The sequence below is a fragment of the Equus quagga genome, chromosome 5, assembly GCF_021613505.1.
Source record: "Equus quagga isolate Etosha38 chromosome 5, UCLA_HA_Equagga_1.0, whole genome shotgun sequence".
Classification (NCBI taxonomy): Eukaryota; Metazoa; Chordata; class Mammalia; order Perissodactyla; family Equidae; genus Equus; species Equus quagga.
This window is the reverse complement of record NC_060271.1, coordinates 44,599,012-44,623,389: the sequence shown is the minus strand read 5'-3', so window position 1 is coordinate 44,623,389 and position 24,378 is coordinate 44,599,012. Positions and strand designations below refer to the sequence as shown.

Below are 24,378 nucleotides of genomic sequence, written 5' to 3'. Positions count from 1 at the left end.
GCCCTCACACCCAGCTTTCTAACCCATAGCCCTGCAGGACGGGGTCTCAAGAGGCCTCTCCCTGCTGGTTAACCCCTGGGCTGTGGGCGCATGCCTGCCTGCAAGGTTGTGTGTCCCTCCTCCCAGAGCCATCCCCCTCGAACGCCCGTGTTGCCTGCATCCCTGGCACCCACCTTCCTTGAGCTTCCTCCTTGGGGGCAGCCGTCTTCTCTCTCACTCCAGCGCACAGGCGCTTGCAGAATTGACTCTCGATGCCATGCAGGGTGCGGATAAAATGGGACTGGGAAAGGGAAAAAGCGGAGAGGGAGTGAGGTCCAGCTCCCTCAGCTTCACACTGTACTGCGGACCCGGCTAAGAGGGTTTTCCCCACGATGATCTGGAGCCCTGGTGGGGGTTTTTCCCCCCAACTTGATCTGGATCTTGAGCCCCTTTAGGGGTTTTCCCCACTAACTTGATCTTGATCTTGAGCCCTGGCTGCTGAGCGGTTGAGATCCGTCATCCAACTCAACGACTCAACGGCTGAAAGCCCAGCGTGTGTTTCTCCTTCTCAGATCTCCACACCAGATCCCGTTCCTCATTGGGCTGGTTTCCCCAGTGAGTGAGCAACTTCTTGGGTCCCATAGACAGGCGAGTCTTGTCCACAGGACCCTCTGTCACCAGTCCTGGCCCGTTCGCACCTTCTCAGCCACTTGGCTCCACTCTTGGGTCTCCTTTTTTCTGGGTTAGTGAAATGAGGCGATGTGGGGAGAACCATGGGGACGGTCCCTGGCACACAGCAGGCACTCAGTGATGTCAGCTTCCTTCTTCTACTTCTAATCATAGACTGAGCCCAAACCATTGCCCTAACTGGAGCCCAGGTGGCCCCCAGGAAAGCTCAGGCAGAGTGACTCAGGTCCCCTTCTGAGTCATTTCATGAGCCCAGCCGAGGCTCCTCAGAAGGGGCTGCCTGCTCCTGGGGCACAGCCTGGGAGAGCCCAGCTTCATGGAGGATGGGGCTGGGGGAGGGCCTATTGCCATCAGTCTGCAGGGAGGAGCCTCCTGTGAATGGAAGGATGCACCTCGCCCTATCCCCCTTACCCCAGGCCTCCTGCAGGGCCAGGCAAGCCTGCCAGGTGCCCGTCTGCACACCTGCCCACCCGCCTAGCAGCCCGTGGGCACTGAGGGGCTGCAGAGTCACACTCTGAGCACACTCAGCCCCCTTCGCCATGACGTGTTTTTACGTTCCATCCCTCGGCGGCTTTATGATCTTTCAGAGAGAACTGCGACCCTGATGTCCACAAGCTGTCAACTGCAGCCCAGGACAGAAGGATCTAGAATTCTGCCTGGGAGTCTTGCCATCCTGAACTCTCCGTGGTGGCAGGGCCTCTCTGGAAAAGGTGCACTTCCCACCCCTTCTAGATAGAGGAGAGTCAGAAATAACTGAACCTGTGGACAAGGAGATTCTGATGAATCCATGCATTAAAAAATAAATCAGAATTTAAATACTGTTTAAAGCCTATAAATACCAATGATGGGTGAAGGCCTTTGCAGGAGACTTTTGAAGGGCCAAAAATGAGCAAGACACCACCTCTACATCTAAGGGCCAGGATCCAGCCAAGGGATGCAGTAGCTACACACCAGGACCGTTCAGAGAAGCCTCTGCTGATGGAGGAGAGATTGGGGGAGGTGGGGAGGCATTTGACCCAGACCTTCAAAGAGGGCTGGGTTGTGATAGGAAAGCTGGGAAAGGACCGTCTGGGAGAGGGACCTCCACAGGCAAGACCCCAGAGGGAGGGCTGGGCCGGTTGCATAGTGGCTGAGACCCAGGGGGAGGACAGGCGGGATGTGAATATGGGAATCATTGAGGGTGGACAGGAACAGGTGTCTGGGAGACCAGACTTTGGACCCTTGGGGGCTTTGGAGCAGGGCAGTGATGTGTCTGGGCAGAGATGGAGGAAGCGGAACATGCCCATGGCAGGGGGCGAGGACTGGCAGGTGATAGCAGGGGACACAGTGTGCGCATCCTGAGAGCAGGAACCGTTGTCTGTGTTGTTTGCTGTAGCCCCAGCATCTCGCAGAGTGAGACCCCATAAATGTGTCTTGAGCGGTGAATAGAACAAATAGAATGGAGGGCATTGAGGCAAAGCTGCTGGGGAGCTGGATGGCGACAGGCTGTGGGAGGTAAGAAGAGAGTCCAGGAACGCCAGGCTTTGTGGCCGGGTCCATGCAGGCTGAGCCAGGAAGCACCACACCAGGCCTGCCTCATTGGGTCAGAAGTCCATGCCTGGGCCAGTCATGCCTACAGGCATTGAGAGGGTAGGCCTGGGGTTTAAATGAGAGGTGATTGCCAACCACCCCCAGTACCAGCCCTGACAGCAGACAAGGGTCACCGAGGAGCTAGTACCGAGAATGAAGGGGACAGAAAACAGAGCTGGGGAGCAGCCACGAGTGCAGGATTTCAGAGGGAAGATGACAGTCAAGGCAGACAGGAGGAAACCCTGGATCATCCTGGAGCCCAGGAGGAGAGGGAAATAGAGGATGAGGGCTGGAGTGCCTGCATAAGGGGGGGCCCCTCTGTATGGGGAGGCAGTCTCTGCTGAGAGGGGAGGCAAAGCCGGGCTCCAGGAGTGGCGGGGCAGCAGAGCCACCCTCACAGTAACAGGTACACGGGCCCTGTTCTAGGTCAGCTCTTCCCTGTCCACCGGCAAGTAGCTGCCATTGTTCCCATTTACTGGTGCAGAAACAGGCGCTGGAAGGCGAGGAGACTGTCCTCAGGTCAGAGTTCGAGGAGGAGCCGGGACCTGAGCCCAGGCTGTTTGGTGCCAAAGCCCTCTCTCTTACCCTCTGCACTCTGCTGTCTAAATGGCTCTGGAGAAACCTGATGGTGAGAGAATGGAGGTGAGGGGAGCTGTGTGCTCGAGGGGTCAGCAGGTTGGAGGGAAGAAAAGTCACTTTTCTGGTTAACTGAGTCCATGGCAGCATCCGCTTGTGTCTGTCCTTTTGTGGACGATTTCCTTGGTTTGTGATTGTTTCCTGCCCTAATGGGCGCGCTTCTGGGGACACCTGTGAACTGCAGGGTCGGGGTTCACCCTTCCAGCTTCACTGTGGCTCTGCATGTAGTGTAGCTGCAGAGAGTGTGGGCCGGTCACGGTTCCAAGCGCAGCCTTCCGCAGGCACCAGTCCTGGTTCCGGGCGCCGCCTTCCGCAGCCACGGGTCGGGTCCGAGCTGCACATAGAGAAATGCTTCCCAGCTCTCAGTTTATCCGTGAACTTTCCGCTTCCGCTTCTTAAAGCGGCACACAAGGAAACACACTTTGATGGTCGGAAGCTCTCATGGGAAGGGCTTCACCAGGCTTTCTTCAGTTCTCTGGAATATACGAAGCCCGCGTTCTACCCAAATGACCTGCTATGCTTTCGTCAGCTTTGAATCTCGAGTCATGCTTTTTTCCTGATGTGTGGTGAGGTGCTGTTGTTGGGAGGGTCCCAGCTCCTTGGAATGAGGTTTGGGTGGGGGTGCCAGTGGTCCAGTGTGGTGTGGAGGACGCAGGAGCTCTGCAGAGGAGCGGCCCTGTCTCGCTGGGGACTCATCCTGTGGCATCTCCCTCCCCTGTCCCAGCAGCTTCCTCACCACTCCTCCCTCACCCCCAATCCCCCCACCACCCTCCTGGGGGTATTGCCTTTCCCTCTCAATGAGGAGAAGCTATTTTTAGTCACAAAGGCCAGGAGGTGTTCAGGTGTCAGGGATGGGAGGCCCAGAGCCATCGCTGTCCTTTTGCTCCTGCAAAGGACACACAATGCCCAGAACAGGAATTACAAATCCCAAAGAAAAATCGCCACCTTTTCACAGGAACACAGGTGCACTTTGACTTCCCAGGAGCAGTGTACACGTCCCTGTTGACACCTGCCCCTAGAAAAGGGAGCCAGGGTGTCTGGGGACACCGGCTGCCCCAGCCAGGACACTACAGAGGCACCAAGGATGCTGCCTCCCTCTGCTCTCTCTTGATCCTGAATGACGGGTTTGGGGAAGGCCCCTGAGGGCATGAGGGGCGGCTGCTCCTGTGAAACGTGGACCCAGCATCCTAAAAAAGGACCTGGTCACGTGAGACACGTCGGCCATCCTGGGCCCAATGTTGCAAGTCAAGGGACTGCGTATGCATGCAGGGGACACCATGCTCCTGACCTGGCTTTGTGGAGGTGAGGCCTATGCTCGGATGTCACTCATTCCTTCACTGACGCAAGAAGCAGTGGATGCAGACAAGGATGCTGACCTCAGGGCCTGGGGGAGGAGATGTAGGGTCCAGCGCACAGAGATGCCACTCAGACCACAATGGAAGTATCTGCAAGCCCAGTGGGCACAACTGGGCAATGTCCATCGTACATGGTCAGGAGAGGAGGAGGCGAGGCTGGAGCCAGGCCTGAAACCAGGTGGGGCTGCATTGGGTGTCAGAGGGAGAAAGGATAGGGTGACCTCCTGGGCTGGGAGAGCTGCGTATGAAAGGTCCAGAGGCAGCATGGGATGTTAGGGGGTCTGCGAGGAGGGGGACGTTAGGCTAGGCAAGGAAGGGTCTGGGGAGCTGCTCATCTTTCGAAGATGCCTCCTGCCTCCTCTGTGGGAGTGAGCTGGGTCATCCATCCAGCATGGAGGGAAGGAAGCTGACTAGGTCCCAAAAGGCCCCCAGCCCTGTCCCGATCCCATGGTTCCCTCAGGGAGCCCTGAGCTGCTGCAGCTGCCATGATCACCCCCATCCCCGAAATACACACATACATAGAGCCTACGTGCCCGGCTGGGCCCTGGTTCCCTGAGTCACCCAGAGCTGGAAGGTTCTGGCAAAGCCCACCAGGGTGCCATGGGGAGGAATGCGGAGGAGAGGGTTTCTCCCCACCCTCCTGCAGCCTGGTAACCATGGCAACCATGGGGAACTGCTGGAGGCGCCCAGCCACCTGCTGGGCTGTATGGGTGCCAAGGGCCTGGCTGGGCCCCATGGTGCACCCGTGTGGGTCCCTGCATAGCAGCCTGTGTGAGCACCTGGTCCCTCTTAAACCTATGTCTCGTGAGTACGGGATATGTCTGTCCCATAACTTCTGTACCCCAGTTCAGCCATCAGGCTGGCACATGTTCTCAGCAACCATCAGAAATGATGGACTCTGCCAGAAGGCAGAGCTGGGTAGGAAATGGCACATGTAGGGCCCTCCACCAAATCGGAGCTGCCCTCTGCAGAGCTGGGAAGGGGTATGGGACCCTGGCCCCCAGACTGGGTGGCTGCCACCTGACTCAGGATGATCAGAGGACAGAACCCTCTGGGCAGAAACCAGACCTGGTGCCAAATCCTCCGTAGGACTGTTCTGTGCATCAGACCCATCGTTGGAGGGATCCACCCTCTTGTGGGGGTGCTCCCGTGTCCCCCAACCAGGCCTCCCCCTTCCTAAGCCAGACAACATGTACTCTGTCCTTTGGGGAAGCCCTCATTTCCCCATAGCTGTTGGTGAATTTTGTTGGTGCTCAGGGCAGGACCCCCATGAAAAACAAAAGGCATTACCCCTCCTTGGGCCACAGGGCACTCACCTGACCAGGCTGACTTCAGACTCCAAAGTGCCCGTGGTCCTTTGAGGTCAGCCCACTAAAGGGTTCGACGGCTGACCTCACCCCCAACTTCCTCGGGGCATTGATGTCCAGAGCTCAGCGCTATGGAGAGAGGTAAATGCCACAGTCCTGATGAATCCAGAATTTCTTATGAAGCTTGACTCAGAGAATGATGTCATACCACTGGCCCTGGCGCTGCCCTCGGCCAGGGCTGCTCTCCCACCTCCCCTCCTGAGGTCCCACTCATCAGCCCTGGGAACCGCTAGAGTCCCCATTTGGAGGAGCTGACCTGCACCCCCCTCCTCATGAGCTTTGGGTCCTTAAGCTGAAACTGTGGGACTAAGCCTGGGCTCACCGGGGGCAGGCAAAGGCTTTCCCCGTCACGGGCTCCCTGAGTTCACCTCCCCCAGGCTGGCCACCCCACTGACACAACCTCCCCAAAGTGCCTTACCCCCCCAGGCCACAATCCTGCCACACCCTGAATAACAGGGAAAGCAGAGCAGCCCTGGCCTCCGTGACCTGGCACCTGGCCAGAAAGGGCAGCAGGTGGGGACATAGCCTGCCACTGAGTCAAAGCCAGGTGCATCGAGCCTGCATGCCGGGGCAGCTGTGGTCCTGGGGCTGGCATCGTAGGCTGATAGCCATAGGCTCCCAGCCGCCTGCCATCTGGAAGGATGGGCTCCGTCCTACAGCACCTCAGCCTCCCCAAATAGACTGCACGTCTAGTGCCCAGCAGCCAGGATGCTGCTCGTGTTTTTACAACAGAGCCACTTAATTATGCAGAGATAATTCCTTCTAACTGCAGCAGCCGTCCCAGGGCATCCAGATTGAGTGGTCCCAGGTGGCAGGCAAAGAAGGTCATGGTCCCATGAGCAGATTTCCAGGAGAGCTGGGGGCCTCCAGGGGAAGGCTGGACAGCTGAAGCCTTTGTCCTGCTGCGGGAAGGAGCAGGTGCTTCATTTGATGCTGGGAGATGATGATCATGGTGATGGTGAGGATGAGGATGATGACAGTAGTGACGATGGTGGTAAAGGTGATGATGGTGATGATGGCCATGGTGATGATGGTGGTGATGATAGAGGTGGTGGTGGTGATGGTGATTGTGATGGTGATTGCTGTCACTGTCATTATTTGTATCAGCAGCTGCCATTTGTTGCAGATCTGCTCTTTGTCAGGCCCTGCTGAAACCTTGCTTGCATTTACTCTTAATCCTCCAGCCACCCCACGTCTAGGTACCATGATAATCTGTGCTTCATGGGTGAGAACTGGTGCTGTGCCTTACTTCGGGTCATGCCGCTACCAGTGGACAGAGCTAGGATATGACCCTACGCCCCGGACCACCTCATTAACAGGGGATGCTCACCCTTGGCCTTGCTCCTGGGCCAGGGCCACCACGATGCCTAGTAAGGGGAACCCCTTGAAGGCGCATCCCGGCTCCCAGCTGGCTTCCCTGCTCCAGCTCCCTTTGCTGCAAGTGAAGCTGACAGAGCCTCCTGTGGGATTCCTCATGCTGCCCCTGGAGCCTCTCTTTCCCTGCCTCACGACACAGGCCCTCCTCGCCAGGAGGTCACTGAGACTGCGGCAGGGGCAGTGTGGTCAGGAGGAGGGACCCCTCCCCACTCGCCTATACACTTCCCCCTCTGCCAGCAGAGTCATGAGTGCTCTCTGCTGTCCCTACTCGACATTACAGCACAAGCACTTTCCTAGAGGGACAGTCACCATGAGTGACCACAGCCTATCCTATTGCTTTCCCATCAAATATTATTTCCTTAGGGATTTAGCGTCTTTTCACTCTTCCCAATAAGACTGTAGTCTTATTGTGCATCTGCGTTTGTTTCCTCTCTTGGATGGTTAGGATACATTTATATAAGCAGGATTTCTGGATCCGAGGCTATGGACCTGTCTTGCCCAGGTACCTTCCCAGAAGATCGTACCTCGTGCCCCAGAAGCAGCAACATCTCAACAAAGTAGCTTCATCTCAACCTTACCAGCAATGAGTATTTTTTCTGTTATTTATACGGTTGCAAGGGCACGGGGCCTGATGGCTTTCTTGTGCATATCTTTTAATTTGGCAGAGCCTTTCATGAGTTAGGTGGAGTAAAGCCGGCTTTCAAATTGCTGGTGTAGTGCTGCACAGGCAAGATATTAATCTTTCATGCCTCCCTCACGTGGTGCGAGGACCGTAATCCTCTTTGAAACCATTTGTTATTTATTCTTACAGTCCCCTGGAGAGCAGGGAGAGCCCAGGAGCCTGTGCACAGATGCTCTGCGGGGAGAGCTGCAGAAATTTCCTGCAAACTCCCCCTCCCTCCCGAGGTGAGGAACTGAGCCAGGCCTGGGGCGGCAGGGGTCCAGGCCCCCAGCAAAGAGAAGGCCATTTCTGTGCTTCCCACACAACCTGCTAAGGTTAGAGGGTTTGAAATGTTAGGTGGGTATGTTAGTTTCCTAAGGCTGCAGAAACAAATTAGCACAAATAGCCTCAGAATAGCTGTATTTGTCCTCACGGGTCTGGAGGCTAGAAATCCGAAATCAGGGTGTCCACAGGGTAGGTTCCCTTTGGAGGCTCCGAGGGGGCATCTGTTCCAGGCCTCTCTCCAGCTCCTGGTGGCTGCTGGCAGTCCTTGGTGCTCCTTGGCTTGTAGTCGCATACCTCCTCTCTCTGCCTCCGTCGTCAGCTCACCTTTTCTGTGTCTGTGTGTGTCCTCCTCTTCTTCTAAGGGCACCTGTCATTGGATTGAGGGCCCACCCTAATCTGGGATGTCCTCACCGCAGGATCCTTACTTTAATTACACCTGCAGAGACCCATTTGCCACATAAGGGCGTGTTCACAGGTCCCCGGGATTAGGACTTTGAAGCATCTTTTAGGGGCGAGACAATTCAACCCACTATGGTGGGTTTCTGCCACTGATTCCCACCCTCAACCCCAGGGCCTCCTCCCAAAGCTTCCATGCCTTGCTTTCTAGTCTGCTGATTCTCTTCCCATCGGCGGGATTGCACATCAGGTGTTCCTGGCCGCGGGGTGAGCATGCAGGAGGGTGGAGCGCCAGACGTGACATGGAGCTGCACTGGGTTGGATCACCTCGCCAGAAAGCCAGAGGTCACACCTGGAGCTGGGTTTTGTGCCCATCCCATGATAAGGAGTGGGATGGAGTGTGGGGTCTCCCCTGGCTATACCTGCCACGTACTTGGAAGGCAGAGCCCCCCTTCTGGCTCGGTGGTGGGCTCAGCAGCCTGGGGAGGCTGCTGGACGCCTGAGTCCGCCTTTTACTGGAGCTCACCTGAGGGCGACAAGGCAAGCAGGTGAGACAGGGCAGCACATCCCCCTGAGGGCAGATGGGAGGCATTCAGGTGAACCCCTTCTTCAGGATGCCAGCCTGTGCTTCCCCTGGGGGATGGATTTGTGCTGCAGACTTTAGGGGGCCCCACGGATGGGTATCTCAAGGGCTTTGCTCTGGAAAATAGGGGAGTCTTCGGGTCCAAGGGGCAAATCCATCAGACCTGCTGCCTAGCAAGCATCCTTCTTCTCAGACTCCCAGTTCCCCTCTGCAGATGGAACCAGGGTCTGTCCCCGCAACTTCTTCCAAGGGTCACTATTGAGATCCGCCTAAAGTCCAAGGATAAGAGCATCTCTCCAGGGATCCAGCACCCACCAGGTGTAAAATCAGTGTGGAGTTCTGGGGATCAGCCATGGACGGCCAGCCTTATGCTGTGCCAGGCACTGTACTGAGCACAGGGGAGGGGGCCTGGCTTTACATGATGGCCAGAGTGTCCCTGCAGGGGGATGGCCAGAAATAGGTGGCTCCCGTCCCCACAGCCCATGACCAGTCCCTCCATTGTTGCCACAGAAACTCATATGAGTGGGCGAGATGGGAGCACCCACTGATCCCCAAGTCACTGTGTGGGGAGTCCCCCGCAGGGTGTGGGTTCAGTCAGGGCTCCAGAGAGGTAGAGACCCCAACCACACCTGGAGGAGGGCCAAGTGTCCAGGGACTGCTTGGTGGCACAAGAGGACAACAATGTGGCCACCTCATGTAGAGAGACTGTCTCTGAGATTGCCCATCTGGGGAACACCAGGATGCTGGCCTCCCATTTCCCATCCTGGGATAAAGGGGTTAAAACCCACCCCTCTGCCCAGGGAAGGGAAGTGAGGGAAGCAACTTGGAGCAGCTCCATCCATCCTCTGAGAGCTGGGGCTCCATGCATCCTCTAAGAGCTGGGGCCGCCTCTGCTCCCTCCTGTGTCAGCCGTGCCGACTGCTGAGTCAGGCTTTGAACACAGTAACCATCATGGTAATCACCGTCCAGGGTTCCTTGTCTTCTCCCCATCCCCCTAAGTGTGTGGTTTTTTCCTACCTTGGCTCAGTTTAGAAGATTTGAGTCTGGCTATGAGAGGAGACGCAGCATTTCTTTCCCCTCTTATTGTGGGTGTCCCTGTAGGACTGGGGGAAACCAGGCCCTCCCCACAGACACTCTTACGTTGCAGGGGGGTAGGGGGCGCGTGTCCTCGGCCCTCCCCACTCCTGCAGATGCTCAGGTCATTGATTATCCCACTCAGAGGTGGATGCAGAGGTCCCGTCTCTGATGCTCCAGCCAGGTACTCACGTCACTGCAGCTGCAGCCGTGGCCAGGCCATGGAGATGCTGCAGCCGTGGTGGCCGCAGGGTGCCCTCGGCTCAGTGTGGTCTGCAGGTGCTGCCTGGAGTCCTCTGGGATTGCATGGGCGTCCCCAAGGGAGCTGGTGAGTGTGGGGGTCCAGGAGCTGCTGCCTCACCCAGAATCCCGTTGCTGGCACCAGTGAGGAGGGAATCCTGGAGGTGGGCCGTTAAGACCCTCAGGTTGTTTTCTGCTTAGTATGAAGGGCAGGGCTTAGGTTTCACAAGGGAGATGCCCTCCAGGCAGACAGTGAGCCTAGTCCTGTCCACTGTGCCGGGTCCCCTACATCAGGAAGCCCCTGTCCCCCTGACGGTGGCCTCTCTGCTCCCATGGACGGCCAGCACCAGGGACAGATCACCCTTGTTCCACTGTTGATTATGTTTAAGAACCTTTCCTCTCTGAAGGACAAGATCATCTGGTCCTGATGCTAGAATGGGAGAGAGATGCTCTTGGTGTCAAAAGACCAGCAACGGATTGTGAAAAGAAAGCTGGGGCAGGGAGTGTGCGAGGCTGCATGCACAGCTGCCCTCAGAGCGCCGTCCCACCCCTCCATCCCCTGATCTCACGCTGTGTGTAACCCTCATCTCCCCCAGAGCCACCACAGAGGGGTTGGTTCATGTGGGCTTGGGCTGCCTGGTGGGGAGATGCCTGTGGCCTTGATCATGGGTCCCCATAGGGAGGCACTGAGGCAGCCCTGCCGGTTGCTCTGGGAGTGGATGCAGTGAGAGCTGTTGAGGTAGGAAATCGGCATGACCAGGCCCCAGACAGAGGTGCATTTCATCCCAGGGGAGGTGGAAACAGGTCCAGCCCCCTCTGCCTGCCCCCAGAGGTGTGGGACACACTCTGAGTCTGTGTTTGAAATGTGCTCTGGCGGAACAATCACTTTTCCTGCAGACAAGTCCCACAGTCACCCAGATGGCATTGCGCAGTTCTCAAGTCCTTCTGGTCCCCCTACTCTCCCTGTGGGGGCCGTGGGCCCTTGGTCTTCACCTGCTCTGTGGAGCGTGTGCTTCTCAGAGCATCAGGAGGCTGCCCAGGGGGCGGCCTGGAGCCGCCAGCTGACTGGCTGGCCGTGAGTTTTGCAGTTCTTTCCACTCACGGGGAAGCTCAGCTCCGCCCTCCTGCCTGGCCAGGGGTGGGGCGTCCAGCCTGTGCAAGGAGAGACCTTTCACTGGCATCCATCTGGGCACCTGAGTGAGCAGCACGTTGTGGGCCCGTGTGTGTGCATGCATGTGTGTGCGTGCGTGTGTATGTATGGGTGTATGTGTACACACACACCTTCAGATGTGTGTACCGTGCCGAGACCCCCCATCAGAGCGTCTCACCAGGGCTGGCCTGGAACGTGCTGTCCTGCCGGGGTTCCCATCTCTCCCTAGATTCTCTTGATAAACTTCCTGTAAGAGGAGGAACTCTGACACACTTTCATAAAAGGTGATGTAAAATAAGTTTTAAAAGAAGAACTCGTGATGACCTGGAATTCACTTTTGCCCTGGGGTTCTGCTGTGGACTCTACATGCCTTCTCCTGGGATTTCTGGAGATGAGATTACAAGGCCCACTGGCTATTAGGGAGCGCCCTCTTACACTCACTTCTCTCTCTCTCTGTCTCTGTATCTGTCTCTCTGTCTGTCTTTGTCTGTCTCTCTCTCTCCATCTTTGACAGGTGTTCCCACACTTCAGCCATTGGCCTTTCATCCTAGGGTTTGAGTCATATGTACACACTGCCAGTCCTATTTCTGAGTTTGCATTTTTCTTTTAGTTGGTTGACTTTTTTCTTAATTACTTGTCATAATTCAAGGGTAACTAGAAAAATAAGTAGATAGATAGTAGATTCACAGACCATCTCCAGTGTGACAGGGGCACATGGATTTTGAAAATCCCTGCCTTAGCGGGTCCTGGGACATGCACTGGCTGGTTTTCTGGGCTTTCGGGAGTGTGCCACCAGCCCCATCCCCTAGGTCACAGGTGATATGCCTGGTGGAGGGTGATTCATGTTATCAAGAGCAAGTTGAGGAGTCCCTCCTGTGCCTGCTCAGGTGAATATAAGAGATGGGGAAGCCTGGGAGGGGGGAGGATGTCACTCCATTTAGCCCCTAGTTGGATTTAAGCTGGGGGCTTATTGAGGATGAGGGTGCCCAGGGGCTGGGCTGGCGTTTGAATGTCGAAGATGTAACTCAGTACGCTGTAGGAAGCATTCTTCTCCAGAAATCTTCATGGGAGTCTGGGACAAGTGGCATGAGGTTGTATTAAGAGTGTTGCCTATGTAGCCAGGCAGACCTGCCCAGCTCTTTGCTTCTTAGAGTTGTGTGACTTGGCAGGTGATATGAAGATGCACATGGTAGAAGTGTTAGAAATGGAAAGTGCCACCCTTCCCCACTGTCACCCACCCCGAAGGTAACTACTGCAAATAGTGTGGGGTGACCCATCCAGGCCTGGGAAGCAGCCTCTGCACTGAACCTTGAGGCTGGTGAAATCCCTAGCATGTGGGGAGACACAGTGGCTCCCCAAGGGAACAGCAGGAGCAAGGGCAGGGGCTGCTATGGGCACAGGAGCATGAGGGAAAAGAGGCAGGCAGCTGTGCCCGAGCCCATGTGTGCAGGAGGGCCAGAGATGAGAGAGAAAGCTGGAAAGGTAGACAGGGCCGGCTGTGAATGGTCCAGCACGCCAAGCCAAGGTGCTCGGACCTGATGCTGAAGGCCCTGGTCGGCTACTGAGGGCTTTAGAGCAAGGTGTGACCTGATAGATATGCAGTTGAGAAGTAGGAATGACAGGTGGACGACCCAAGGTCAGTAGTGGAGATGGGCAACAGAGGGAATGTTCCAGGTATACCCATGTGGACGGAGCCAGCAGGCACCCAGGAGTCTAAACCTGGAGCTCAGGCCAAAGGGGTGGGCAGAAGATACAGCTGTAGGGCTCATGGGTTTGGAGGTGAGAACCAAAGCTCAGACAGGAGCAGAAGGATTGCCCTGGGGGGTTGCTCAGAGGGGAAGATTACAAAGCTGGAGTGCTTAGAGGAAGAGGAGCCAGCCTGGGGTGGAAGTGGTGGCAGTGATAGAGAAGGTGGAAGTGGAGGTGATGGAGGTAGAGGTGATAGAGGTGGAGGTGGTGAAAATGAGGTGATGGAAGTGGAGGTGGTAGAGGTAGAGGTGGTGTTATAGGTGGAGGTGATGGAGATGGAGGTGGTAGAAGTGATAGAGGTAGGGTGGTGGAGGTGGTAGAGGTAATAGAGGTGGAAGTGATGGGAGTAGAGGTGGAGGTGGTAGGGGTGGAGGTGGTGTTAGAGGTGGAGGTGATAGAAGTAGTGGAGGTGATAGAGGTGGAGGTGGTGAAGGTGATAGAGGTGGAGATGGTGGAGGTGATGGAGGTGGTGGGTGTGAGGAGGTATGTGTGTGCGTATACATACAGCTATACACCCGTGCACGCATGCTCATGAGATGCCTGGCTCTGTGCGTGCTTCGTGAGGTGGGCATCTTCCTGGTGGGGGACTCCGGACATGGCAGAGACTGTCAAGTCAAGCCATAGCCTGAGATCTTGACCTGGGCCTGTGCGAGCTGCATTCTCCCACCATGACACCCCTCGGAGGAGGCTGCTGGGGCTGCAGAACAACCTCTCTGTCCCTCGGAGGAGCAATTGGAACAACCTCTCTCCGCCTTCCACCACCCTGCTTGGCTCAGCCTCACACTGGAGTGTGTTAACTAGAAGGAAAGGGCGACCTGTCCAGAGTGTGTGTGACACATTTTCATGCACTCAGCAAAGGCCCTGTCCCGGGCGTGAGCGGTTCCACAGGGAACGAGACAGACCCAGCTGTGCCCTCTGGGGCTCACCGTCTGGTTGGGGGACAGCCAGGTGAACAGTAGCTGCAGGTAGAGGTGGGCGCTCCGCAGGAAACGCATATGCTGATGTGATGGACGGGGCACTTTGGAGTGAGCTCTCCAGGATGGCTTCTCTGGAGAGGTGACATTTGAGCAGGGACACAAAGGAAGAGCAGAGGGACCATACCTGCAAAGACCCTGCGGCAGGAGAGAGGAAATGGCTCCAGCTGGGGACTGAGGAGGAGCCTGGAAGAGGACGCCACCAGCCTCCCACCTGGATGTCCAACAGGCACCTGGGATCAGACACAGCTGCCGCCCGGCTCCAGGACTCCCCCAACCTGCCGCAGCCACGGATTCCCCATCTCAGGAACTGGCAACTCTTCTCCAGAAAACTGGGGGTCACCATGCACCCCATCTTCCTCTGACACCCAACATCCACCGCCAGCTGACCCTTTGGTCTCAACCTCCCAACTCCACCAGCCACTGGTCACCCCTCATCCACCCCGGCCCGCGCCTTCCCAGCTTGCACTTGGATTGTTGCATGGTCTCCTAAGGAGACCCCTGCTCCTGCCTTCCCCCTCCGGCTCAGTCGTTCTCACCTGGGCACCCACGGAGAGATCCTGGAAAGCAGAGATGAGCTCTCTCCTCCTAGGAGAAGGCCTTTGTTGCTTATTCTCTGCTGGTGGCAGCACAGGGCTGTCAGGGTTTGGAGGATGGACTCCAGGATCACCGTGGGCAGGCCAACTTGCCCACTCTGAGCCTCAGTTTCCTCCGCCGCCATCTGTGGTTATTAATAAATAGTACCAACCTGCCAGGGTTTGGGGGAGGATTATGTGATTGAGGGCATGTGAAAGCCCTTATCCCAGTGCCTCACACACACTGCCCTCGGTCCCCACCAGCTTTGACCAGTCCCCTCCCAGTGATGCGGACCAGGGCTGCCGCTCGGGTGGGCGTCCGGCGCCTCCTCCACCCACTGCACTCAGAGGGCACTCACTGTCTCTGGACCCCCTGCAATTCAAAGGCCAGCCTCAGTGCAGGACCCTGAAGGCCCAGCCTTTTCCCCAGGACTGGACTAGTCACCACTTCCAGGAGAACAAGGCGCAGCATCCCTGTCCTGCTGTTTTCATGAAGCGCGAGGGCCGGAGCAAGAGGGCAGGCGCCCCACCCCCCCGGACGGCGCTCTCCAGGTGTATTGGCTCCTCTGCCCTAATCACCAAGCAAGACAAGCAGGGTTTAAAAATACTATGCTTATCTCATTTCAGTGCAGGAGCGAGAAAGAGAACATACAGTCTGTATGAGCAACTCAAATCAAAAATAAATGAGGCAAAAAGAGAAACCCAAAATAGTACGGCATCAGAGGCAGCAGCCTGCATCCCGCGACCAGCTGTCCCCGGCGAGCAGCTTCGCAGGGAGCGGCTGGGAGGGTGGCTTTGCATGTTTACTCCGGAACAGATTAATCAGGCCTGCGATCCGATGATAGATCCGAATTACTGGCAAAGTAAAAGCAGGATGATGAGGACTCAGGGCACAGGGCTTCTGTGCCTTCTCCCCCTCCCCGGCACCCCAGCCAAGCAGTGGGGTCAGGGGCTCAGCCAGCAGGCAGCATGGGGGTCATCTTTGACCTTGAGGGCCCTTCCTGACACAGAATGTCCCCACAAAAGGACAGGGCCCCAGCTCCCTACAGAGCGGAGCTTCGAGTGCTGAGAACATCTTGAGGATTTCCGCTTCTGTCTTAATTTCGTTACAGTGGATGTCACCCTTTTTTTAATGTCATAAATCAGAGGTTTGCAAGCTATGGCCCAAGGGTCAAATCCACTGCCTCTTCTGAGAAATAAAGTTTTATGGCCACACAGCTGCACCTTTCATTCACATACTGTCTCTGGCTGCTTTTGCATGGCAGAGTTGCACAGTTGCAACAGAGACCGCCTGGCCCACAAAACCTAAAATATTGACTCTCTGGCCCTTCCCTGCATAAGTTTGCCATCCCCTGCGGTCAGGGTTTTTCATCATAAGCTCAAGCATCCTAGGGAAGTATCACATCCACCTAAAGACAACACTAATGGGGTTTTGTCTGGTGGTGTTCTGTGTGCTGCTGCTGCTGCTGATTTGGGGCTTTAGAGATGTTTAAAAAAAAGATTCTGCAGTCGTTAGTTTTCTCTTATGCAGGGAACATCTTTTGAGAAGGGACATTTCAGTGGCGTGAGGAGCCTCAGGCCCTCTGCGAGAGGGAAACATGTGCCACTGGCACCCATCTGCCACCCATGGAGAACTGCAGCCGTTGGAGCCAGGGGACCTCCCACAGGCTCCCGGGGACCAGCCGCGGTCCCCCGGGGCCCACCTTCTGGCCACCCTCTCTGCTCCCCAGACGTCTGAGGGAGAGGAGCAGGTAGGACCCCACAGGGCAGGGCTGGCTGGGGGGGACCTCCCTCTTGGGAGTTTCTTTCCCTGTGACGTTATCCCCGTCATGTCTCTCCCCAGTGCCGTCATTGTCGTCATCGCGTGTGTGTCCCCAGCTTCCGTGAGTCAGGGTGGAGCCATGTCAAACCTCAGGCAGTGGCCACGGGGCCTCAGGGGGAGGAATCCTTTCAATAGACCAGAGAGCCTAGTTCTGAATTCAATGAGGTGTTTATACGTGGCCTATCTTGAGCGCCTGGAAAATTTGCATAACATGACACTGGGGAGGTGTCTCCCAGAAAAAAAATGCAGCGAGCTTTTCAACCGTGAAGGTTTGCATTTCTGTGAAGGCTCTGGGAGACCTCTCACACGTGTCGTGGCTGCGGGGATGGTAGGCACAATGGCGTTGCTGAGCGCACACCAACAATAAATCCCGCTGGACTGTGACACGTGGCCCCTGCAGGCGTCCGCGTCAACAAGTGTGCCTCCCACGTGTCCTTCCCCCCACAGTGAGGCTTCCAACTGGGATGGGCAAAATGCTACAAATCACACCGCCGCAGAGTGGGTCTGCCTTCTGAGTACCAGTTATTAAAGTGGATTAGCGTGTCCAGTCCCCAGAGAGGAGGCTGTGATCTCAGAAGATGAAAACTCTCAACAGAATCCCAGGGTCGGCTTAAAAGTCAGCAAACCACCTGAGATGCACCCAAACTCAAGAGACAGCAAAGTAACAGAAACCAAGAGTGTGCTCGGAGCCCGGCGCTGAGCCACACTTAGTGGAGCGCCACACAGAGAGAGGTAAAGACCCAGAAAACAAGTGCGGGCATGTGGGGGTGGGAGGGGGCAGGGACAGGGTCCGGGAGGGGGATGTGGCTCTGAGGGTGTGTGCGCAGCAGAAGCAGATGGGGGTGGCTCCGTGTCTGAGGCCCTTGTTGCCCCAGGAATGAGGGTGGCCTTCTGTGGGGTGTGGGAGTGGAGGGAGCGATGTCCCAGAGCAGAGCTCGGCGAACCTATTCCCCAAAGGCCCAGAGAGTCAATGCATGAGGCTCACAGCACAGCCTCTGTCACAGCTCCTCAGCGCTGCCGTGTCACGTGAAAGCATGGACAATTCGTCAATAAGTGTTATGGATTGAATGTTTGTGTCGCACAAAATTCACATGCCGATGTATGTGGAATGTATTTGGAGGGGGCTCTTTGGGATGGGATTAGGGTTAGATGAGGTCATAAGGGTGGGGCCCCAGGATCAGACTGGTGCCCTTGTAAGAGGAGGAAGACACCTGTCCACATGTGAGGACACAGTGAGAAAGAAGGTCTGCAAGTCGGGAGGAGAGCCTCACCAGACACCAAATCTGCTGGACCTTGATCTTGGACTTCCAGCCTCCAGAACCGTGAGAAAGAAATGTCTGTTGTTGAAGCCCCCATCTGTGGCCTGAGCAGACCAAGACAACAAGTGAGTGAGGCTCTGTGCCAATAAAACTTTATTTATGGACACTGAAATTTGAATTTTATGTAATTTTCATCTGCCATGAAATAGTCTTCTTTTGTTTTTCTTTCAAATGCTTAAAAACATGAAAACCATTCTTAGCTCCCAGGCCATGCAAACACAGGCACAGGACACATTGGGCCTGCGGGCCGCAGCCGTTCTGACCCCTGTCCCAGCGCAAGGAAGGAGGCCACCCCGCTTCACTCGCTGCTGACCACGACCTGAGATGCAGCTCTTGGTTCTTGGCGCCTCTGTTGTTTTCCAAAGGATTTCATCGAACTGCTGCACCTGTGAAGGAGGTGACGTGGGAGTTCAGGGAGAGGCCATACCAAGGGGGGCTCACTAAGTGCCCCGAGTCTGGAGTTGGACCCTCGAGCACCAGATCCCTGCTCTGCCACTCACCAGCTGGCTGACCTCGGCCTCAGCGTCCTCGTCGGCACAATGGACAGTCACCCAGCCGGTCTCTGAGCTTCCGTGGGGTTCTGTGTGATAGCCATGTGAAGCATGTTGCATGACATTGGCCCAAATTATATTTATTAACTAAGTCGGAAGCCTTGTGTGGAATCGTTGAAAGAAGCCGCATTGTTCACTCCCGATGGGGCGGGTGAGCAATGCCAGGTATCCCGAAATGCTTGAAGGAATGCCGGACGACAGACAAAGAGACTGGATTTGTCTCCAGAGGATGCAGGTGGGCCCAGCAGGTGGAAGTTACGAAGAAGCCAATTTCAAATCAACATAAAAAGGACCTTTTTCATCTTTTCAGTTGTCCCCAGGGGAATGGTCTGCTCAGGGTCTCCCATGGGTGGAGATGCGCGAGACCCACTCACGGGGGGTCTTACAGGGGGAATCATGTGTCTGTAGAGCCCTGGACCCGTGCTCCGTGCTCCTCACACCGGGAGAGTCTGGGAGGCATGAACCCAGTTCTCTTGCTACACTCAGGGGACGTGCCACCCCCCAGAGTCCTGGGCCAAAGGAATGTGAGTTGCATCGAGGCAGATTTATTCAGTACTTGCTCCTTAAGTTGTGAAAATATCTAGAACTTCTGTGAGGTCCACACTTAGCAGGAAGATATTTTTGGTGGTCCCAAGACCAGCCTGGCCACCACCTTGTTCTGTGGTTGCACTGGGGAGACAGTACAAGACTACTTGCTGCACGGGTCACCCCACACCGTCCTTGGTGTTGCCACCTCCTGCCCCCTGACCCGGCCCGAGACGCCCCCGCCTCCCCCCCACATCACTTCTGCTGAGAATGGGGGCAGAACTTGGTAGGCAGCCTCCCCCGTGAAGAAGAGCATACGGGAAGAGCCTGTCCCTTTCCATCAGGAAGAAAAGCTTTCCTGGAAGTCCCACCCCCCAGGACTGATAGACTGCATCCTAGGCCATGCTCACTGGAGGATAATTCAAGAAAGGGGCTCTTGGGTGGCATGATCAGTCAGCAACTCTCTCTGCCATGTTTATTGATCCGGCTTCAACCTATGGTCCAGGCACATCGATGCAGAGGGGAGCTGCTTATTGACTAAATGAGGCATTTCTAACCTTGCCACCCAGCGTTTAACAACCCCCTGCCTTCCTGGCCTCTGCCTTCCTGGTCCAAAGTCACTTTTTAAAAGAAGTTGGCAAATACCTGAAAAAATATGATTTACTTTTAGGGGCCAAGAATGGAGCTGCGGTTTGAGGTCTGGTTCGTTGTGGCTAACACACTTCAAAGCAACTGGTGAGCTCGCACGAGTTCATTTGAAATGTTTGACTTTTACCCGCTGCTCAGAGATCCGGGATAGCAGTGAATTAAGTCTGCATTCGCAGACCCGCAGAGTCGGTCCTGGCAGGCAGTGGAGGGTGCTGTCCTGAGTCAGGCCCAAGGGGCTCCAGGGCCAAGGGAGGTCACTGTTATACTGGTAGAGGAAAGAGCCCTAATCTGGAGCCAGACGCACCTGAGTCTCGTCCCAGCTCTGCCATGGATGGGCCAGGTGGCCCTGGGTGGTATTTAGGATCCATGGGCCTTGGTGTCCTCGTCTGCAAAAGTGCCCTTCCCTGTGGGAGTTAAGGACAGGAGGGCTGAGTCGATGCCTCTCAGAGGGGCTCGGCCGTGGGACACCACCCCCGCCATCTCCCTCCTGGATTCTCCTTTTTTTCTCATTTTCCCATGTGCTCTCCTTGCTCCTTCTGTCTTCTCCATCCTGTTCCTCTCTCGATGCCTCTGCTTTCATCAGCCAGTTATGAGATGTTTACTGAGCACCCAAACTGTTGCTTCTCCCTTCTCTTTCCTCCTTCTTCACCCCATCGCCCCATCTGTGTCTTAATCCCACTGGGACCCACTGGCACTTCCCATCTGAGGCACAGGCGCCAGGCTGGCTGACTCCTTGCCTGAGGCTTCAGAGCCCCCGCCCACCCCTCGGGAGGAGGTGGGGTCCACCCCATTCCCCCAGAACGGGCTGGAGACAGCCTAGCATAGTTGGCCAGCACGAAAGGAGATGGAAGGTTCCCTCCAAGACCTCCCTTTGCCTCGCTCTCTCCCAGGTGAGGGCCTCCTCAGGCAGGAAGGGCAGAGCAGGGAAAGGCTATGGTGGGGAGGAAGAAAACCTCCCCAAGAACGAGGACCGCCCCCATCCTCCCAGGCCACCCCACCCCGCACATCATCTGCTTGCACCTGTTGTGTCCTGGCACAGTGCATGTCCCCTGGGACCGCGAGTGGGACATGGGTGAAACAGAGCCCTACCCTGGGCTCACCCTCCGGGTGAGGGCATCTTAACAGTACTCAGCTCAGAGCACAGATTTGCAGTCAGCCGGCACTAGGTTCGAATCCGGGACATGGGCCTGACCTCTCTGACCCTCACTGTCGTCACCTGTAGAGTGGAGAGAGTAGCAGTCCCCCTCCCAGGGCTGTGGGGACAACAGGATGAGGGGGCACAGGTGAAAGGCATGTAGCCCGGCCCTGTCACAGAGCTGGCGCGAATAGGTGGGAACTCTTGTGTGTCACCAGGACTAGCTGTGGCTGCACATCTGTGCCCCTCCGTCCCTGCAAAGGGCTCGCAGCCTGCCTGGGAGGGTCTGCCTCCTGCCCCGCGCAGCTGCTACACTGCCAGGAAGGCTGGGGGCGTGTGGGGCCCTCCTCGGGGCACTTCTGGGACTGGAGGCCACACCCAGCACCCCAGGGGCCCAGGCTTGCCAGGCGTCCTCCGCTCTGCGTCGCACTTGCTGCCACCAACTTCCTGGTCGGCCTGGTCCCTGCATGCTCTGCTTTGCTGCAGTAGGTAACCGCGCCTTCCACCTCAGACACAGGAAAATGCTCTCGTCTCTGGCCGTTCTGATCCAGGAGCAGGTACTGGGGTGTTTCAGAGACCCTGTTTCCCAGGGTGGGTTTTGTGCTTGAGGGGCGGACACCAGGCTCCATGAGCAGGGCTTGGGTGTCCCCTGATGTCCAGGATGAGTCAGGCCTGCACCCCTGTGCCCCATGCCCCCATGGGGCTGGCTGCAGCAGGGTGGGAGCTGCCCCTGCAGACACCCTACCAGGCCCCATGTGGCGTCCTCCCTGCCTGCCCAGTGACTGCCCAGGCAGGCGGGGGGGTGGGTGCAGCAGCCCGGCACCCAGAGGAGGGGTCTGACGGCGACATGGCTCTGCCAGCCAGGCCGCTGACTTCTGCTTTCATCCCCGGGGCAATGAGACTGGAGGCGCCTGGAGATCCAGAGCACCACGGGGCCGCCTCTGTGGGGTGGGGGCGGTGCCAGCTGCCGAGCAGTCCTTGCCAGCTCCTGAAGAGATTCCTGCCCCTCTGCTGACTCCAGGGGACCCTGGCCTGGGAGGTCCCATCTCTGAGTGGAAAGTGGTTTCGCAGGAGGAAGAAGCGAGGGTCCCTGCCTTAAAAACAAAGCAGATGGGTCCCCACCCCTCCTCTCTCCTGCAGGGCTGAGTGCAGGGCAAGGGGGCAGGTGGCTGGAGGACCCCTTGAAGCCCTTCCCCAGCCTGCAGTTCTGTCCTGGAAGGGAGGTCTGTGGTCACCATGCAGGGGAGGCGGGGGGTTAGCCAGCTCCCGGCTCCCAAGGGGCTTCCCCCCGCCTAGAAAAGCCGTCAGCAACTCGGTGCGCGTCTCTTCCCTCCCCCACCACGCTCTCTTCTTCACTTCTGGGCCCAAGCAGGATATCGGGCAGGGTGTGGTCACATGGAGGCCGGGGCACGAGATGGGGAGGAGGCTCTGAGCTTCCCCCGGTGGGAGAGGAGAGCTATGCCATGTTTGCTGAATGAATGACTGAGAGAGGCCTGTGGCCTGAGCACTCAGGAATGGTTATGGAGATTCTGAAGCGCCGTGGGCTTCTGCTTCCTGTGTCTGGCCCCAACTCGCTGCAGGTCACTCGGTCTGTAAAGCGCTGAGGCCCACTCCCCCCGGCACCAAGTGAGGGCCCTGCACCCTTCTACCTGTGGTCACCAGGATCAGGGTGGAGCTGGGGGAGCCCCCAGGAGATGAGGTCCCTGACCCCCATGGTCTGAGCCTCTGTTCCCTCGCAGGGAAGGAGGACGGCTGTTCCTAAGCCTGGGGGCCTTTGGCCACTGACCCCGGCAGACCCCCAGCCATCACTGTGCACAGCCCAGACGTAGCCAGGAGCCGCAGCAAGCTTTCTGCTTCAGTAGGAAGGCACCCAGCCTGAGAAATGGGTGTGGATGTGAGTGGGCTATATAAGTGGGAAGGCATTTCAACACTGCTTCGGGAAAGTTGGAATTTTTTGGCTATGGTCTTTTTTTCTTTAAAGATTTTATTTTTTTCCTTTCTCTCCCCAAAGCCCCCGGGTACATAGTTGTATATTCTTCGTTGTGGGTCCTTCTAGTTGTGGCATGTGGGACGCTGCCTCAGCTTGGTTTGATGAGCAGTGCCATGTCCGCGCCCAGGATTCAAACCAACGAAAACACTGGGCCGCCTGCAGTGGAGCACGCGAACTTAACCACTCGGCCACGGGGCCAGCCCCCGGCTATGGTCTTTTTTTTAATGGTGGCGTTAATTAGATATGAATGGGGACGGTCCTTGCAACAGTCTAGACCTGGGCTCTGTGCTGGGTTGACTTGTTTATAATCAGGAGACAGACATTTGAATGTGGCTTTGAAAAGATTGAAATTTTCAGCCTGTGATCTTTTCAAGAAATTCTTACTGGAACATCAGTTAGATATATGAACAGACATTCTGTCCGGTAGTCTGGCCCTTGGACTCCGTGGCTTGGTCCAGATGCTGCACTGTTGTCTGACCACGTGAGGTCCACACTGCTTAGTGTCTGGTTGGCGGGTCACCATGCCACTCGGCTCCCCCTGCTTAGGCCTCGAGAGCTTGGACAAGAGAGAGCTTTCTTTGTGGCGAAGAGCAGGTGGTCCTGGGCCTGACTCCCAGGCCCCAGAAATGTTTGTACCATTCTCCCTCACCCCATCTGAATCTGAGCAGGACCTGGATGGTGCTGTTTGGGAACTGGGTTGTTGACCTCCCGACCCCTTCCAGCACTGGGCCTCTGCTTGCTCCGGAAGATGCCCCCGCAGGCAGAGCAGATACCCCAGGGGCACTCAGATTCTGCAGCCGCCTTGGTCAGCAGCACTCGCTCTTTGTCACTAATCTTGCTCGTAGGAGAGGAGTGGGCTCCAGTCTCGGGCGCCTGGCATCCGGGAGAGGGGAAGGGTGTGTTACGCAAGAACCTCTCCAGATCTCTGTGGTTTCGAGCAGTTACACGTACTCTTCCTGTCGCTTCATGAGACGCGTGGTCATGGCCGTGGCCTCTGCAGGCTGTGGCCCCATAAAAGGCATGGTTTCGTGCTGTGTAGTAGTCATAGCAGCACTGAGGGCTTTGGTGGGCAGGATTGCCAGAGTTTGAGAAGCAACATGCAAAGTGGCATCAGTTCAGGAGGCAGGAGCTTGAGTCCTAGCCCTGAGCCCTGAGGCTGCCAGGAAGATCACCCTGCCGTCTGTCAGGTGGAGCCGTTCCTCTGCTCCCCGTCAGTCCGCATGCACTGAGCATCTGCCTGTGCCTGGCGCTGCTCTGGGACACACCCATGAACAGAAGAGATGAACCTCGCTGTCCTGGTAAAGCCAGCGTTCCATGGTCTCAGGGGATATGGAAATGGAGTAAATGTGGGGTGCTGTAGTAGTGACCCCCAAGATGGCCTGCAATGGGCCTGCTCCTGGTCCTTACATCCTCCCTCATGGTATTGGGGTTGGTCTTTGTGACCAATAGAACAAAACTTCGGAGCCTCTGTCATAAAAGACATCGCAGCTTCTCTCTCTTGATCCCTCACTCTTGAGAAGCCAGCTGCCATGGCATAAGAGATCCAGATGGTGAGGAGCTGAGGGCCCCTGCCCACAGCCACGTGCATGAGACATCTAAGAGGCACCTCTGGCTCCAGTCGAGCCTTCAGATGAGACTGCAGCCCCAACCAATATCCGGACTCAGCCTCGGGAAAGACCCTGAGCGGCACCACCCAGCCAAGTCAATCCCAGTTTCCTGGCTCTCGAAAAC

The 24,378-nt window shown here is 56.6% G+C and overlaps 1 protein-coding gene across 3 annotated transcripts in view; it reads left to right on the top strand.

The window, feature by feature from the left end:
* KCNAB2 (potassium voltage-gated channel subfamily A regulatory beta subunit 2) overlaps window positions 1-24,378 on the top strand; it is an 88,829-nt gene that overhangs the window by 3,673 nt on the left and 60,778 nt on the right. For 2 of the 3 annotated variants that reach the window (XM_046663472.1, XM_046663470.1), the window contains exon 1: window positions 21,111-21,214. The exons of the other annotated variant lie outside the window; for it this stretch is intronic. The gene's annotated coding sequence lies outside the window, so the exon portion shown is untranslated. Of the gene's footprint in view, window positions 1-21,110; window positions 21,215-24,378 lie in introns of those variants that run through there. 3 annotated transcript variants of the gene reach the window in all.